The following is an 18,906-nucleotide window of genomic DNA, read 5'->3' on the forward strand; positions in this document are numbered from 1 at the left end:
CCACGTTTAAGTCCCAAGTCTGTACCAAGAGTTTCACTATAGCTCTCTAATTTTAATTTACAGACTGAAAAACGTATTCTGTAGAATTGTGTGGTTTTCTAAAAGTTTGGACTTGAAGTGAATAAAGAGAGAAAAACCTGCACTTAACCTTTTCACGGGCATCTTGTATTCATAGTTAGACCGAAATCGTGATGCATTGTTATAGGATTGTCTAGCAATATATTGATTATCGCAGAATTGCTGTATCGTAATATATTATCGGTATATTGAGCCATGTGTTGTGTATCGTATAGTGAGGTGCCCTGTGATTCCCACTCCTAGTATCTAGGATTTCGAGCCATGTTTTAATTTGTAATGAATGTCAATAGATAATTTTTCAATAGACTGGAAAGACATAGGTCTGGATCTAGCACACATGTCTGTCTATCATCACAGGTGAGTAGAGTATCCTCTGAGGATCAGCACAGCATTAAGTGAGACAGCCCAGCACACACACATACAGTACACTCAAAAGGAGACAGAGTCATTTCTACGACTGGATTGGTATCTGACCAGAAGCTGTAGAAAAGGACTGACAGCACAATATTTAAGCAATGAGACCGCTGGTTTCAACTTTCGTGCTTCCTTTCCTGAGTAGTATTTAACGAGTTAATGGCTTTCCATGGAAAGAGAAGATTTTTTGTCCTCGAAAGTATTATCCTAAATTGAGATAATCATTTTTTCCCAGCACAGATTTGATCACATAAATATTTCACGGCGAAGTGAGTTTTATGTCAGTTCTTGCAAAAACTCTGAGTTACCTCTAAGTATCCATAAGAGCAGAGAGCAAGTGAGTTCCATTACTAAGGTTTTACCCTTGGTTTTGTTCATACAGATCATTTCCAAGGCAATTACCTAAGTGACGCCAAAAGGAGTGAAGCTTTTGGCATCCCAAATAACACACATGCTTCAGTGCATGAAGCAGCCAAGCATCTGACTAAACCAATAGAAGAGGAGAAGAAACCTCGGTGAGAACTGGAGGTCTGGCAGTGCCAATCAATAACCATGTTCATGGTGCAGCCTGAGCGGACGCAAACCCTGCCCATTTTAAAAATAACTAATTGCAATGGAAAAGATGATCGTCAAAGAAACTAAATATGCAAGAGACCTCTGGAAAAAGTAAAAAGTGCTCTGTAAACACACATAAAAATAAAAAGAAATGACAAAGGGATAGTTAGACTCTGTCTAAGAACACATAAGCCGTCAGTTCCCTGTGTTTGTTCAACCTTTTGTGGGATGTACGAGGGATGTGTCTTTTGTGTATTTCTTCTAGGAACGCATCTTAGCAGCAAGAAGCAACTGCACTCAGTTATTTTTGTTCAACACACAGCTCTCATCACTTGGAAATGAAATGTGACGGGCAGGAATTCCCTTTCCAGTCCCTTCTCTATCCTTTCCCTTCACAGCCTCTTTTCTCTATACAGTATGACTCTCCAAAGACAATGCACTCTTCTTCTTTTTCTTATGCCTCCCACCCTCCATGGCACGCTCAGACTTTGACAGGATTCCATCACATTACAAGTATTCAACACATTGTGTGAATCACCCTTTTTTTTTTTTTTTTTTTTTTTTTTTTTACACAAGCAAGACGCAGTTCCAGTCCCTGGCCTCGGAAAACCATAACCCACCCACACCTCATTCCACTGCAGCCCACTGAAATCAGCCCAGGCTTCCATACGACAACTAATCTTGCTTCGTGAATCTTTTCCAGATTTGGAGAAGAGGGGAAACTCTAGAGAATTTGAGGCCAAAATGAACACAGTTTAGCCAATCTGATCGGCCTTTCATCACTTTGGGTAACACGCTGAGGCAAAACATAAAAAGGCACGGAATCTTTTAAGCAGGCCAACCTGCAGGTGATGAAAATAACAACCAGACAGCCTGAGGTTCTGGGCTTTCAAAGCTGTGCGGATGAAGGAGAGACAGTGGAGTGTCCAGACGATTGCTTTGGATATCCAACTTCTCTCTCAGTTAGCATTATATAACTGAATGGGCAAGAAAAAGCAGAAAAAGTCCCATTCCAGCAACGAGGTCCTGCTAAAGGAATCAGAAGCACAGACCGGATGAACCCAGCTGGCTATTAGATGAGTTTCAGCAATCTGCAACCAGGTTTTCCATTCCTTCCCTTTTTCACACACGGTCCTGACATTTGGGGCATGCCAATGACGTTTTGTGTGGGTTGCAAAGTCACATTCAAAAGCAATTGGTTTCGCATCGGCCAGCAACTATGCAAAGAGCGGCCGAGCATGTTTATTTGCAAATGCTGCCTCACATTAGCAACATTGGTCAGGACCGTACATTAAGATCATTGACGATAGGAGACAGGTAAAGAGAACCATTGAGAACTGTGTGGATGACAATGATTTATGGCCCATTGTATTCTCTTTGACATTGACAGAAAAATGTGTATTCAATTTCAGGCATGTCTGGGTTGGTGGCAGGTGAGCTGCTAGTGTCCACCATAAACCAGATGGAGAAATGCTTTAGGAGTTTCCAATTCTTCATGGCTTATAGCTGAAGAGATAATTCATATACTATATGACATCAAGTGAGATGCCAAAACCATCATATTTTACAATAAAATATCAATACAATTATAATTTACTGTGCATTTTATAATCTCAAGACCATTTAATTAGGTTGCAAGACAATGCAGCAGGCTTTCACATTTGTATTGTTTTTGTGTAATTATCTGGAATTCTCTCTAAAGTAATCCATTAACCTGGATAAATGTCTTGTCTTGTAGAAGCTGAATTAGGCTACGTTCACACTGCAAGTCTTAATGCCTGATTCTGATTTTTTGCTCAGATCCAATTTTTTGTTTGGCTGTTCACATTACCTTTTAAAATGTGGCCTATATCAGATTCACGTGTGAACTGTTTGCGGTTTTGAAATGACACGCATGCGCAAAAGAACAATAACGATGACATCAGATGCAGCACGCTGTTGCACTAAAGTTAGGGAGGTTATGGTGGAAGTCAGCATTTTCGCTTTTATTTTTTAATTTTTTATTAAAATGTTTGTGTAATGGCAGCCATAACATTAATGCGAAGGTGCTGAGGACTGAAGACTGAAGAGAGACACATTTGCAGGGTTATGGCTGCAGCTTCACTAAAGAGGTCTGTGTGACACGTCAGGACCGCTACGGGCCTCCACCACTCTGGCTTCGCCCTCGCACACGCTCCACCTCCCCGGTGGTGCTGCCGACCCCGAGGGACCGGGATCCCACCTCAGCCGGCGCACGCCGGCTTTCACTTTCATTGCACCACGGGGCGACCCCGACTTGCGAGCGCGTTAAACTCCTTGGGGGGGGTTGCCGACATTATGAATGCTGTGAAACAGCAGGATGGTTTCAGAGATTTCCCTTAAAGTCCAGTGTGCTCTGCCAAAATATGTTCTACCTAAATCACATAGTTATATTAATATATGTAATATTATTACAATACATTCACTTGGATCAAATAAAGGTATTCTTTTATTGTTCAAATATGTAAAATTCTTAACAGCTAACTAGCATTATTCATTTGCAGATGTAGCAGATTTGCTAGAGCGCCTTAATGTATTAAACATTGAAAAATAAGCACGTCTTAACTTCTGAACCCATGCTAAATAAGCCCGTTGTGTGTCTTGCCCAGTGGAATTTGATTTCATTGCCCACAATGATTAATTTAATCATCTTCACAAATACAAAGCTTACAGAAATCTTAATGGATTAGCGATTAATATTCTGCAACTTTAACTATTCAAACTCAAAAGGGTTTAAGTCTTTTCTGTGATTAAAAGGGTAAAACCCTTCTATGTCCAAAACCGTTGCTTCTCAGAAAAAAAAAAAAAGAAGCTAATTTAAAAACATTATATTTAGCTATTTACCTTCGAAAAAGTCAGAAGAAATCTTCTCGTCACTGTTTAAATATTTGTAAAACCCAGACAGACGTGAAGGACAACTAATAGCATTGATTTATGAAAAGAAATAATATGATAAAATATGGAGATACAAGGTGTCGGCTCAACAGCAGCGATATGTAACAATGATTTTGGTGTACTTTATGCATGTCAGAAAATATGCATTATTTTGATGGTCAAATCAGTATCCTATATAAATAAAATGATATTTAAAGAAAATGTACAGTCTGGAAGCCTTTTTGATTGATTCCACAACTCACGCAGCCCCTGAATGCAGATGGATATTGGCAAGTTTTTCAGTTTCTGCACGACAGGACTACAAGTGTTCACATCCAAAGCGGAGCTGAGAGCTGATGAGCTGTCAAAACAAAGAGAAATTAGCTTTTAACGCTTTCTCACCACATCCATTACCTAAGCAGAGGGACCTTTTGAACTGACAAAAAAGAAGCAGAGCTGTAGCTGGAGATATTAGTGTCAGATACTGTAGGCCATACAGTATTTTCAGTACGGTCTTATCTTGGGTCAACATCAGGCTGACCCAGTTTCACATCGCTTTTACTGGTCTGCTAGGCTCCATATTAAAGTATAACTCTTGTCACAATGCAACCTAGGGTCTTTTTGTGAATGTACCTGAGTCACACTTTCATTTAAAAGCATAATTAGGACAGAAACGCCACTTTTAAGATTTACCGTATTTTAGTTTTTCAGTCAAATGGCCTTTTGAATGGGAGTGCTAGGGGCACTACTATGACAGCATCAAAATCACTATTATTAAAACACTAAGAAGGCTCGACACAACATATATCACCAGGGGCTCTACACATGAACTCCGCATTGACAACACTGTTTGTGTACCCAGAGTTTACTAAAAAGAAAGGTTTTGAACAACTCACCGTAGCGGTTGGTTTTCCGCTCACCGCCATCTCGCCAGTCAAAAAGAGTCGATCTCCGAATGCAACGTAACAGGGAGGAGAGGAAAGATGGAAAGCTCCTAAAGCTTAGTTCCATATAAATGCACGGATAATTTGTTGTTTTGTCGTTAGTGAAAAATAATATGGACCTTGTAGTTGAAAAAGGAGCCTCATATAAGAATGACATTTCCTCCTATGGAGTCCGTTCATTCACAGTCAGAGATCGACTATTTTTGACTATTTGAGGCCATTTGACCAAAATCTTAAAAGTGGCTTTTCCATCCTAATTATGCTTTTAAAACGAAAGTTTGACTCGGGTACATTCACAAAAAAAGACCATAGGTTGCATTTTGGCGAGAGTTACGCTTTAATATGAACCGAGTTTATGGCTTTTTATTTTTTTCTGGAGTTTCCCAGAAGGATGAACGACAAGTCCTCCAAACTAAACAACACAATACATATTTGGGAATCTTTCATCCACACTGCCCTCACTACACTGAACAGTTACACATAATTACGCACAATTACACGCAATATATCCCCCTCCATTCATTCCTCTTTGTTTGTATTGTCAATGTTTTTTTGCACTGTTTCTATAGGTTATGTTTCCTATATGTATTTGTCATTTGCATTTTAACCTGCCCTGTCAAAGAAATATTTGTCACTCGTGACAGACAATAATGTTTTTCATATCTTATCTTAATTTTCACATATAAGCGGTTGGTAACAAGTGGCTAACTGAGACTATAAACGGCATCACTCCAAACAACTACTGGAAGCCGTTGGTTGGTGCATGCGACCGTGGTGCAGTTTGATTATAGCTTAACGTTAGCTTTGTACTTCTGGCGATTGCATTTACGCTTCAAAAATCATAAATGTAGTGTTTATTTGTGAAGATTATCTTGCTGAACAAAAAATGCAAGTATCATTAACGTTTGTTTGCCACAGAGCTTTTTTTCTGATATGATCCAAAAATAAAAGGAAAAATCACAATGCCTTTTTGTCAAGGGGAACCAGGGCGATGCTAACTTTCGAGTCAGCCTAAAAAAATATGTCATCCCTGCAGCACGATATTCTCAACGGCCTCATTATGCCTTTGCATTTCCTGCATTACGTTACCCGTTCGCTTGTAGTGATCTGATGTTAGATTTGCAAACATGAAGACACTGAGACACACTATGAATCACATGAGTCATTCATGAGCCGGGTTCCTTAAAAGAACCGGTCTTCCCATCCTTACTAGCTTGCTAAATTGCTAGCCTCAGTGGCTTCAATGTTGCTGTTGCCTAGCAGTGGTGTTGTCACTACTTAGCCATTTGAACACCAAGCATATCATGTACACGACTTCCCATGTCTTCCAGTGTCGTAACCATAAGCTAACGAGGTCCATTTGAAGGGAGCAATACGTTAGAGGTGATTTTGGCCTGTAGTATTTACAAAGGACTTGCTTGCTTTTTGATATTCACAAACTGGTTTTCAAAGGTCACCCATATTTTAACTGATCACTGCATCAGAGGTCATTAGACACTCCATAAATTGAGGAAAAGTGTGACGTCTCTTTGTACGTCACCCTTCCTCCCATTGTCACCTTTGGTTACAAAGAAGAAAAAACGCAATTGCTTCTGGAACTTAAATTAGATGTTAACTGGGCCTGGGGACTACTAACTGTCAAACTCCATTATCTTCACTAATCCAAAGTCCAAACCTCAGCAGAACTTCATCAGAGTACCAAATCGTGGCAGCAGTTTGGATCTGATTCGGCTGGCATTGCATTTTTTGTTTTGCATCATTCCATTAGGCCATAACAATGTGAGCTTAACACCGACATGAAACAGAAAGAGAACAGATTGTAGAGAACGATGTGCCAAAAAGGTTGGACTTGAGCAAAATTTTTGTTTGGAGATTTTACTCAATCCTGGGCGAAAAAAAGCTGACTTCAACTAATTACTGAGGCATTTTTCCATGAATGGCGGTAGTGGTGTACACGTGAACAATACAGCAAATCGAAGATGTAACACTGATCTTTTGACACTTAAATGTGAACGGTGTCTTTTAGCTCTCTCTTTCGTGGCTAATATTCTTGTGATAAAACTCCTGAGTGTGAGGGAATCCCTTTGTATTTTCTTCACTTTTGGAACAGTCATAGCAGGAAAGCAGTTAGTCCAAAGTTACGGTTGGTTGCCGTGTTTCTGTGTGTACCAGAGGATACTGGAAGGCAGCTCAGTGGTAACGATAATGGAAACAATGATAAAATTGCTAGCAATATCCAGCTTGTGGCCACAAATCTGCCAACACATGGTCAATAACCTACCTCTGACAGTAAGTGTGACCCTGCATACATACATATGCATTACATATATGTGCTGTATTACATCCCACATACCCATCTGGCTGCTACGAGTCACACAGGAATGACGCCAGCCACATGAAACCACTCTGCTGAGGATTTGGCAACCTTCCTACACTAGCTCTGGAAACGCCACCTCCAAGATGTGCTTTGGCACCCAAGCAATACGCACACATTTCAGCCATGACAGGTTTAATAAAGAAATGGTAAAGTTTTATTTCAATTGACAGTATCTTTGAGGATTTATAGGGCCCTTGCAGCTGTAATTGTAAAGAAAAGATAACATTGTTAAAACATACAGAGCGTATACGTACAAAGTGGTGGAAGTGGCCAACATTTGCAAACAGGGTAATTCCATGAGGCATCGAATTTAAGTCACCAACCTCTCCCACTTGTAGGTTTTATGGTTCTACCACAGTTTTTCGAGGCAGGGAGATAAAAAGCTACATCCATAAATATTATTGTAAAGGACGCATGGGCAATTGGTTCACTTTAAGTTTAGGTTTTGTTTGTCATTCCAGATTTTTTCCTCTTATTTCTAATACACTTTGAAATTCACATTAAAGCTATTAGAGATGATCTACCTGTGTGACATTGCCAACTTGTGTGACATATGCTGGATACATTTTAGGGCACCTTAGGGTTTGCTTTAAAACTTCAAATCAGGCTGAGTGTGATTCACTCGGAGCATCAGATGATCATGGGATAATCAGAAAGTCGTTTTTTCCAGTGTGGGCTGGATAAATATTACTACTGCGCACCAATATGTAACCAGTGGAGACGGTGTGGGGATTGCAACCAAACCGAACTGTGCTCTATAATTTTGGCCTTGGTGGGGAAGAAGAGTCTTATATTAATGCATCATTCAGCAGGTCCAGTAAAATCACATTATTAAAAAAGGAAAAAAAAAGATCTTCTTTCCTCCTTTCCGTGTCTTCTTTAAGAGGGGTGTGTCAGTCTACGTGTTTGATTGACGGCTCACAGGCTGAGCCCGAGGTGGAAACAATTATAATGTAAGAAACAAACTAAAGACTTGTAGGACGGCAAGCTCCCTCCTAAATAATATTTTATACCTTCATTAATATTCATGCAAACATAACCTATGATTCAATTCAATTCAATTTTATTTATAGTATCAAATCATAACAAAAGTTATCTCGAGACACTTTACAGATAGAGTAGGTCTAGACCACACTCTATAAATTCCAAAACCCCAACAATTACAGTAATTCCCTCAAGAGCAAGCATTAGCAGTGGCTATTGCGACAGTGGCAAGAAAAAACTCCCTTTTAGGAAGAAACCTCGGCAGACCCAGACTCTTGGTAGGCGGTGTCTGACGGGCCGGTTGGGGGTATGATGAACAGTGGTGATAACAGTCACATTAGAAGTCACAGTGACTTCGAAGGTTATCGTGGAAGTTCAGAAAAATACATTTTAGAATTATTTCAATAAGCTGCAAGTTATTTTCCAATTTCTGTACTACTGTTGGGTTAGCACAGAAACAGACCTCCCAAGCCCTGTAGCTTACAGCGCCATGGGAAGACTGATTTATTCAGACCAAAATGACATTTGCAGGTATGCTTACATTCATACATGCTTTAATAATAATAATAATAATGTATTCCTTATTAATCTCGCAAGGGGAAATTCAATTTTGTTTCAATTTGTTTATATACACACACACACACACACACACACACACACAAAAGCAAACTGCCTTCTGACGCATACGACTCACATTTCTGTTCAACACATGACAGGTGCAACTTTGTTTCCTTAAAAACCTCTCCTCTGACACTTCACCCTTTTCAATTTGTGATCAAGACGATGCAGCACCTGACCTAAAACTATGGTGACCCGATTTCTGAAACAAAATCCGGGGACATTTTCAGCTCAGAAGCGTAAATATCTCCAAAACAGGTAACGTTTTTATCTTTGTAAACTTAAAAACCTAAAAAGGGTGACACTGCCCCAGGGGACGTCACTAGACCTAGAGCTGCACTGGGGCACAAGTCAAGGCATATATATATATATATATATATATATATATATATATATATATATATATATATATATATATATATATATATATATATATATATACACACACACACACACACTGTTACAAAAATGTCTGTGCTGACATAAATAGTTTACGTGAGACTACATTATAATTTTGACCAAAAGATGGAGACCTTGTAGAAATTTGTTGCAATTTCAAAACCGGATTACCCGGGACCCGCTTGTTGTACCGATGCACGTGTTGAGTGAAGAGTTTGTGAGATATTACACAGAGAGTAATGGGTGTGCAGAGATTTATGCAGAATGCAAATATGATAACATTTCATGTAAGTTCAATGTTAATTTTCTCGAAAACATTTGTCACAGCAACTGCCGCTAATATCATTGGAAAGCTTAGATTCTGGTTGAGGTGATTGTGCCAGACTCACGCCTTGGGCTGAGTCTCTATCTGTCAGAGGGAGAGCAGAAGTGCGGTTGTGAAGAAGTTGGTAATTTCATGGCGCAGATTAACACTTTTGCATGCACTATACCCGTGTCACATTCTCATCTGCTACTCCAGATATCCAGTTTATTTTTAGTTGGACTTAAAAGCAATTGGTCAGAAAGTGAAACACAGTTGTAAAAATGATGACACTGATGCTAATTTTCTTCGTGCTGTTTCAATAAAACTCTGCATTCACACCCTACACAAGAAGCTGCCTGTATGTTTTTTACTGAGCCATTCTCAGGGTTTATGTAATGTTGCTTACAGCAGTTGTCAAATAAAAACTTGAAGCTGGGACCTGACAACCACAGAGTTCACAGACCCTGACTGGATCCTGACCAACCAACCGTCTCCCTGTTACAGCGAGACAGTGACAGAGACTGCCAGGCAGGCTTTTAGGCTGACAGCCGTGAGCCCAACCAAAAACCTACACCAATATGTTTGCAATGATTTCACGGTTGTTTCTAAGAGACACAATGGAACAAACTGGCTTCAACAAATTACTGAGCCAAATCCAACCACCTTGCTCTCCAGCCATGCTACACCACTCTACTGTAAGTCATGGAAAAGTTATGGCGGTTTGAATTAGCAATAGTTCTCGGTACTGCAGGTCACAGACAATTCAGCCAGGTAGTCTTAGCCGAGTAGACAGTTATTCAAAACATATATTTTGTTTGATTACTTTCCATGTTTACACAGTAAGTGACAAGACTGCTGTGGATTTATGTTGGGTAGTAGCGGATACATTCATTTATTATACTAAGGGATACTGCAAGGAAAACGTTTTTGCAGTCTACTGTGCCCTTAAGTTTCTTTGCTTTAACTGGCTCTAAAAGTTCCTCAGACACGAGCTCTATATTGTTATACAAGGTCCTCAAAGTCCAGGGTGGAATTAATCCCAAATGTTTGCCACAAGGTCAGTGTAATTCCAAACCATGTCTCTCCTCCCTACTTCTCCAATGCTTCTCCCATTAAACACAGCCTATTCTGAGTTTCTCTCATAGTCTACAGAAGGGCAAAAATGTGGTAAACAAATTCATCAGCAAAAGTCTTGCAATCAGTCATAATGAGACAACACATTCTCTTTTGACTTGGGCTATGTGGAATGAGTGGTTGTTTCTTATTCATAGTTTAAAGCAAGTCGTTTAATGGTCCACAAGGCGTGGCTATTTTCTACTTGCCATGGATGCTCAACAATCCAAATGAAATGGTTTCTCCCACACACTAGCAGTGTAACACTGTGTGTGGGCCTGAAAGGGGTGAGATCACAGCTCAGAAGCCCCTAATCTGCAAGTTTGGAACACTTCATCATCCAGCATGTGCCACTTCAGAGGTGGCTGAGGCAACTTCAGCAGCTGATGCCTTTCATTAGGCCTTTATTACCTCCTGCAGTTCTCCCTCTGGGTTTAGCAAAGTCCAGCCTTACAAGACCCAATCATGGCTATATTCAGGTTATATTACAATACAGTACTTCAAGTCGTGCCTCATTTCAGACCTACAATTCTGAGTTAGAATGAGGATCACAATATTGTACTTTGTATTCAATTTAATGTATATTTATATTTACTGTCAGCAACAAGAAATTCAGTTCATATCAAATTAGTCATCCATTGCCAGACTGTGGAGTAAGGTCTGGTTACATTCCAGGATAGGAGAAAAATGATCTGGGTTGCATTTCTTTAAACCAATCACAATCATCTTGGGTCGCGCTAATTGACAGATGCAACGACAGTGGCTCTGCAAAATGGTCTCGGAAAGGAACTTGTTTTGAAACATTTTCACCCCGCAAAAGAAGATGCCACATGCAATATTAAATGATGTTACTGGTTTACACAATACAGTATAATGAGCTATTTGAATTAGCTGGGTACATGGTTAAATGTAATTTGCTCTTACCAGTAAGGCTTTGACTTTTGCCCAAAAATCATATTCGAAGTTTGTTTGTTTATTAATATTAAAATATATTTGAATATATTTGAATATTTATTAATAATATTTTGACCATTAAATGCCTTCAGTAAGACATATTGGTATCAAACTTCTTATATGTTCTGCCCACCAGAGGGCAGTGTATCTGTCAATAGGCAGGCAACACGCCTGAGTGAGAGTTAGATTTTGAAATGCGTGAAAAAGCCTCGGAATCTGAATTGAAAACAGCGTTTACAAGCAAACACATTTACAAAAAGCAATGCCCATAACAGGTTTGAATATTAAGGGCTGCCTAATAATTGTTTGAATATCAATATTTTTTTAAATATTCAAATTATATTCGAATAACGAAGTTTGGAATCAAAGCCCTAGTGTATCGCTGTGTGTATTTCGTCCACAGCAATCCTCTCATATCGGTCCCAAAATGCCCTAGTTAGAGAGTAAGTGCTGTAAACATATTCCTTGTAAATCTTTACAACCAAACAGGCCTGCCTATTGCACAATCTAAATTTTCTTCAAAAGTTGCCATTTTTAGCATGTAGCTTGCTAGCTCGAAGATTGTTGTTTTACCGTAGCAAAATGATTTTATGAACAGCAACACACAGAGAGCAGACTTCAGGCTTTATACTGGAAATGTACTATCAAATAGATGGATTTTTTTTTTTTTATCTTCAGTTAAACAGGCAGTAATACAGTATAGAAAAGGCAGAAGAAGAAGCATCTGCTAGGAGTTTTTGAATGCCTGTCTTACTGACAGACAGCTGTAGTAGTGGAGTCGCTAACCCTAGAATCTTCACCAGGAATCCACTAATGGGCTACCAATGATCATTAATCTCCAGCAGGATGGATTGGTTTGTGTCACTTACCTCGAGAGCTCCTTGAACAAGTGGACTCTTACTTTAAAAGGGCCTATTACAAGTTTATCTAAACACTCCGTAGCAGTGCACCACAGAGGGCACACTGACACTGGAAATGACTGAAGTAAACCTAAATACTTTCATGCAGTACTTGGGATAATTTTTCCGCTACAAAGCATTATCATTTATCACAACTGAGTACTTTTATCTGTCAAACAAAGTACATAACCCACATTTATTGTGTAAACAAAAACAAACTTTGTGTGGTGATGAAGACAGACCAACTTTCTCTGCTAAACACTGTGTCCGCTCATAAGCTTATACACCAATACAGGTAAGCGTGTCCACTAATCTTCTGATGATGTGAATGTGTTCCTTTTTCCAGCTCTCCTTCCTGCCTCGGCCCCATCTAAAGATCAGTGAATCAGCCGTGTTTTGACACTTAATGGGGTTTGGCCTTTGGCCTGTGGTACAGAGCCTGGTGTCGGAGTGCTAAGTCTCCATGAAGCAGATTAGCTGGTAAAGTCAGGCAAGACAAGGAGAGGCTGCTGCCTCCACACAGAACGTCTTTATACCTGAGAGCCAGTGATTAGAGACCTAATCTGCTGCTATGGTGGTCTGACTGGAAGACACAGACACACACACACACACACACACACACACACACACACACACACACACACACACACACACACAATCCATTACAGCCATTTCTAGAGCATGCCGGTGTATAGATTTAGATAGAAACGAGAAGAATATCTTACATTCAGACACATGGAAGAGATTAGAGAAATTATCTGATCTGTCAAGATCATAGAGTCCATGCTAGCGGCTCTGTGAGGGTGTACTTCGTCTGGATCAACGGAAGTACGTTTCCAGGATAATTGTCGGACATGTCCCTCACCTTCCACTTTCTGTGTGGTGTCGTTCTCAAAATCCCTTCGCTTCGGGAAATAACACACTTCAAGCTACCAAGCTAAACTGAAAATGGTTGAGGTCTCCAGATCGACTGATATTGCCTTCCTTAGAGCCACCTCACTAGCATGTCTAAAAAGTTAGAGATAATACACAGATGCAACAAATTCAGACTCATATCACGGTCTCAGCACATTTCCTTTTGTCAGGCATAGTGAGCAGAGAGAAACAGCCTTGCTACAATACCTAAATCTACCTAAAACTGACTGACAAACTCGCCCACTGTGCTGGGAGATGAGGAATATAAAATGACTCCTCCAGCCAGCTCAGTGTGAGAGGAAGGGAAGCATGCTAAGAATATTTTCCACATAGTTCTGCAGGGATGGGGAAACAGGGAGGTGTTGGAAAACAAAGTTATGTCCATGGGAGAACTTGCTCCCAAGTATTTTTAAATACCCAAGGTAGGCATCTGTAATAAAAATGCTTGGACAACATGAGGGAAACTGGGGTTTCACAGCTTATGTTAAGCCATTAGTGCATAGTAGTGTTTGGAAAATGCTGGCACTGCTAAAGGAGTACAGCAATTGCACAACATGGGGAAATGATGGGACTGATTCTCATGATATTACAAGATCACGCGCGAATCGCCTGATCACACATTTGTGAGCTTTGCCCGCCCGGAGAATTTGGCCAACCCATGAGAGAGAGACATCATGGCTTTCAAACGAGAAAAGTGGCAGTTGGTCAAGGCCACACCCCCACCCTCCACCTTGCCCCCCCCTCTCCTCCTCAATAGCTTCAGACACAGAAATGGCACATCCTAAGGAAAGCACATTGTGGGACTGGCTCTAGTGGCTGTAGTTCTGAACCAAAGCTGAATTTCGGGCAAGAGACTTCAGATACAGTATTAGGGGACCACTAAGGTCTATATAAAAGCATCCAAAGAGCACCATGTCATGGGACCTTTAAAACAATGATGGTGGACGTGATAGATGCGTTATTATGAAACCCACTGCAGTTCTAGGCAAGACCAGCCCTTCAATAGCATCCGCGTGCTATGATTGGCCAGGCGTGTGAGGTAACGGAACCCAATTTGTTCTGGTCCTGTCCCCTGACCAATTGGCTATTCTGACCTTAACTACCCAAGGTCAATTGTAACCGTTTAGGGGTGGGAAACAGAAATGGATTACTCTATAAAATGATTAATTATGGCCAGTGGGATCAGAAGTTCTATGTTCGACTACGGAGCCCAGGATTAACCAAACAATACGCCAGGAATGATTCAAACACAGTTATGCTTTCTTTGAGAAACAAAATCGCTTCCCTTTTATTACATGTGTGGGAAGGATAGCAAAACATATAAAAATTAAACACTTTAAAATTACACAAATCTTACCCGGGTAAGTAGAAAAATAAAAAATGTAAACAAAACTCACAGCTGTGATTTAAAGTTCGGAATTTCCCCCCCGTTCTCAGTCACTTAAATTCTGTTTCAGTTTCAGTTCAGTTCGGTCCACTGTGGAAGTGGAGAGAGTTTGTCCTACCGCACAGTTGGTGGTGGGTGCGTGTGTGTGTAATGAAGTGTTGAAATCTGCAGGCGCCGTATCTCTAGTTCTCCTCTGGGCTGTGGCTCGCCATCAATGTCTCGATCCAGGCTCCAACATCCAGGTAGATCAAAGGTTCAAAGGGTCCAACAAAAAAAACCTGACCTACAGTAAGTAAGGTCAGAACAATCATTTAGCTTTTTTCTTTTAGCTTTCAATCATGAACTAGAATTTAATTCATGTTAAATCATCATATTAAACTGAACATTGTAATACGATATCACAATATTGGTAAACTATTCTCAAAATATATTTCGAGGTAATGATCGAAAAACCTCTTCAATATAATATCAAAATACTGCTTCCACATAATAGAACACAAAATAACAGATACTAGTAAGCAGACACTTTGTGTACCCTTGGCCATGTGAAGGCATGTTTAAACACATCTCAAATAAAATGTAGCACATAAGGATATTTTAAATATTAATGTGCCCAAAATACACAGATAAAAGTGCTAAATCAACACATTCCACAGTTAAGTGTGTAACAATTATCTAAACCATATTACACAGCACTGGATTAAGTCTGCAGCTTTAACATACCAAGCTAATGGTTTTAGCGTTAGTGAATGGCGTCTGCCATTGTGCTAGTTAGCATCTCAGCTAGCGCTCCAGGTGCACTAGTGTTAGTGGCTAGCGCTATCGTTAGCGGTTAGCATGGTAAAAACGATTGCTCACCGATGCGTTTTCTTCGTGAGGGACACGTCAGTTCTCTCCGGCTGCACTCTCACAGGTCCAGGGCTCCACACTGGATTGTTTTTAAGAGTTTTTTATTCTGAGTTTTAACAACTTCTATTGGAATGTCTTGACGAGGTAGGTATCGTTCGACGTGGGGTTTGCTCTCTGTTCTTCCAACAGCTCAAGGGGAAGTGAACTCTGCTCCGTGCAGGTCAACAGTCCGAGCTTCTTCCTGATTGGCTGACAGCACATCCCCAACCCACCTCCTTCAAAATAAACTTCCTATTTATTTTCTCTCTCAGTTGAACTGCTTTTTAGACAAATATGTTTTTAATCTTTAACATTAATAACATACTTAATGAATTGACTTTTTAATATAAACTTAGCTCTTAATATAGATTTTTAACCTTGGTTACACCCTCCCCTCTTGAATTCATGCACGCCTCTGTGCATGGGAGCGGTTGTTTAGTAACTGGTCTGAAGGATGAGTTCAGGTTTGCTTTTGAATCCTCAACTTCCAACAAAGCATCAGTAAGAGCCGTACTGAGGCCTTGAAACAGAGACTGGACAATGGATATAAGTGGGCTTCCAAGATGTGAATACTGCAGTCGTTCAGGTCTTCCTCTGTTTCTGGTTGATCGCCTTACAGTGCTACTTTGTCCATCAGTGTCAATACTTTCAGATGGCACTGTATCACTGGTAACTTGTGCACCATCATCCATCTCTCTCCCTTTTCTTTCAACAGGGACATCCTTTTCAGGAGTTTGTATAGTTTTCTCAGTAAGGAGGTCATCTCCAGCAGATCCAGGGATACTGAAAGGTAGGTATACACTTGTCGATTCTTTAGCCCTCGTTTCTTTTTCAGGTGTTGTACGAGAAGTAGCAGGCGAACATCCACTCCCGGCAGCAGCTGGCAGAGCATCAAGTAGGTCTCCTGCATCCGAGCTACACGAGTCGCCAGATGGATTAACGGGTAAGCGATCTTCACCCACTGGAGCATCGACAGGTTTGGATATGTTTCTTCCCTCATTCTCTGAGAAGGTGGACTCAGGATTGATGTTTGATCAGGGAATTTCATAGACAGTTGTAAATCTTCCAATTTCTTTGTCTGGCTGTTCTCTGAACCACTCGTATGGAATGTCATCCTCGGAGTCACACTGGTCATTGACATCATCAGACTGTTCAACTGACTTGCGTGTTCGTGGCCTGCGTACTTTTGGCAATTCTGGCTTTTCAACATTCAGTGGGAGAGAACCACAGGGAAGTAGGAGGTCTCTGTGAAGAGTCCGCAAAAGGCCTTCCTTGCTCTCTGGTCTGAGGACGTAGACTGGAAGATCCCCAGCTTGCTTCACCACCACATAAACATCCGACTCCCACTTGTCAGCAAGCTTATGTTTGCCGCGCAGACGGACAGCTCTCACCAACACTCTGTCGCCAGCCTCTAACTTGGAGGCATTGACGTGCTTGTCGAATCTTGCCTTGTTCTTTGCTGCTATCTTTGTGGCGTTTTGGGTGGCTATCTTGTAGCTCTCTTCCAGATGAGACTTGAGCTTTTGTACATACTGTGAGTGAGACTTGTACTCACCATCCCTCAAGGGTAACCCAAGTGCCAGATCGATGGGCAGCCTTGGTTGGCGACCAAACATGAGTTCATAAGGTGTGAACCCTGTTACATCATTCTTTGTACAGTTTATGCGCATGTACTAAGGGTTTCACGAAGTTTCGCCACTGTGATTTGTCTTTATTGTCAAGTGTTCCCAGCATGTTCAGCAATGTTCTATTGAAACGTTCGACAGGATTCCCTCTGGGATGATAGGGGGTCGTACGGATTTTGTGGATTCAACAATTTTGCATAGCTCTTTGATTGTCCGTGACTCAAAGTCAGGTCCTTGGTCACTGTGCAAGCGCTCAGGGATTCCATAATGGACCATGAAGTTGTCCCAAAGGCACCTGGCGACGGTCTGAGCTTTCTGATTTGGCGTCGGGATGGCAACTGCATACTTTGTAAAATGATCGGTGATCACCAAGATGTCTTTTGCACCACTTCTGTCAGGCTCTAAAGACAAGAAGTCCATACAAACAAGTTCCAGAGGCCTGGTGGACTTTATGTTTACCAACGGTGCTGCCTTTTCTGGTTGTGCTTTTCTGCGGATGCACCGATCACAGGTCTTAACTTTTCTTTCCACATCAGCTGCCATCTTTGGCCAGAAGAATCTGGTCCGTACCAAATCCGTGAAAAATGTGACTCTGCCATTGTCTTGACGTTTCCTGTACAGCACTTCGTCATGCATTTCAAGCCGATTCCACTCCCTTAGAAGGAAGGGGATATCAGAGAGTTCTTTTCTCACTGTTGGAGGTACTTTTTCTCCACTCTCCATTTGAGATATTACCTCCCGGAGACAGGTGTCAGCTCGCTGTTTGTCTCCAATCTCTCTCTCGGACAGATGGGGAAAACCAGGTAAATCACCATGCTGCTGTTCGTTCACAAAGCTGTCCGGTAAGGCCTCAGGAGAGATTGCCAGAGATTGCACCAGTGTCATGCCTCCATCTCTGTCTCCACATTCATCAGATACACCACAAACAAGATGCCTCTCACAGATGGCGTGCACAACGTCTTGGCTCACAACACTCCCAAGGTCGGCCAAATGTGTTTGTGTGAACTGACTGATGCGCTCCTGTTCTTTCTGGGACTTTAGGTCATTTGAAAGCTCTCCGTGTGGTCTTCTGGAAAGACCATCTGCATCAGAGTTCAGTTTGCCGGGTCTATATTGGAGCTTGAAAGTAAAGGCGGACAGGGCTGCTAGCCATCTGTAACTGGTGGCGTCCAGTTTGGCACTGGTGAGAACGTATGTCAAGGGGTTACTGTCTGTCACGACAATGAACTGGTTTCCGTACAGGTAATCATTAAATTTTTTCAACAACAGCCCACTTTAAAGCTAGAAATTCTAACTTGTGGGCAGGGTAACGTGATTCACTGCGTGATAGCCCTCTGCTGGCGTATGCAATCACCCGCATGTGACCGCCCTGCTCTTGATATAGGACTGCCCCAAGGCCCAGGGTACTGGCGTCGGTGTGAAGGACGTAGGGCAATTCGGGATCAGCAAACCCAAGAACAGGAGCTGTGGTGAGCTTTTCAATGATTGTGTTGAATGCTAGCTCACATCTGTCAGTCCAGCAATCACCAAAGGGCCTCTTTGGATCATGGTATTGGTTAG

The 18,906-nt window shown here is 41.2% G+C and overlaps 1 protein-coding gene across 1 annotated transcript in view; it reads right to left on the reverse strand.

The window, feature by feature from the left end:
* Nucleotides 1–18,906, reverse strand: part of me1 (malic enzyme 1, NADP(+)-dependent, cytosolic) — a 152,712-nt gene that overhangs the window by 56,172 nt on the left and 77,634 nt on the right. The window lies entirely within an intron of this gene.

Source organism: Perca flavescens, chromosome 6 (assembly GCF_004354835.1).
Source record: "Perca flavescens isolate YP-PL-M2 chromosome 6, PFLA_1.0, whole genome shotgun sequence".
Classification (NCBI taxonomy): domain Eukaryota; kingdom Metazoa; phylum Chordata; class Actinopteri; order Perciformes; family Percidae; genus Perca; species Perca flavescens.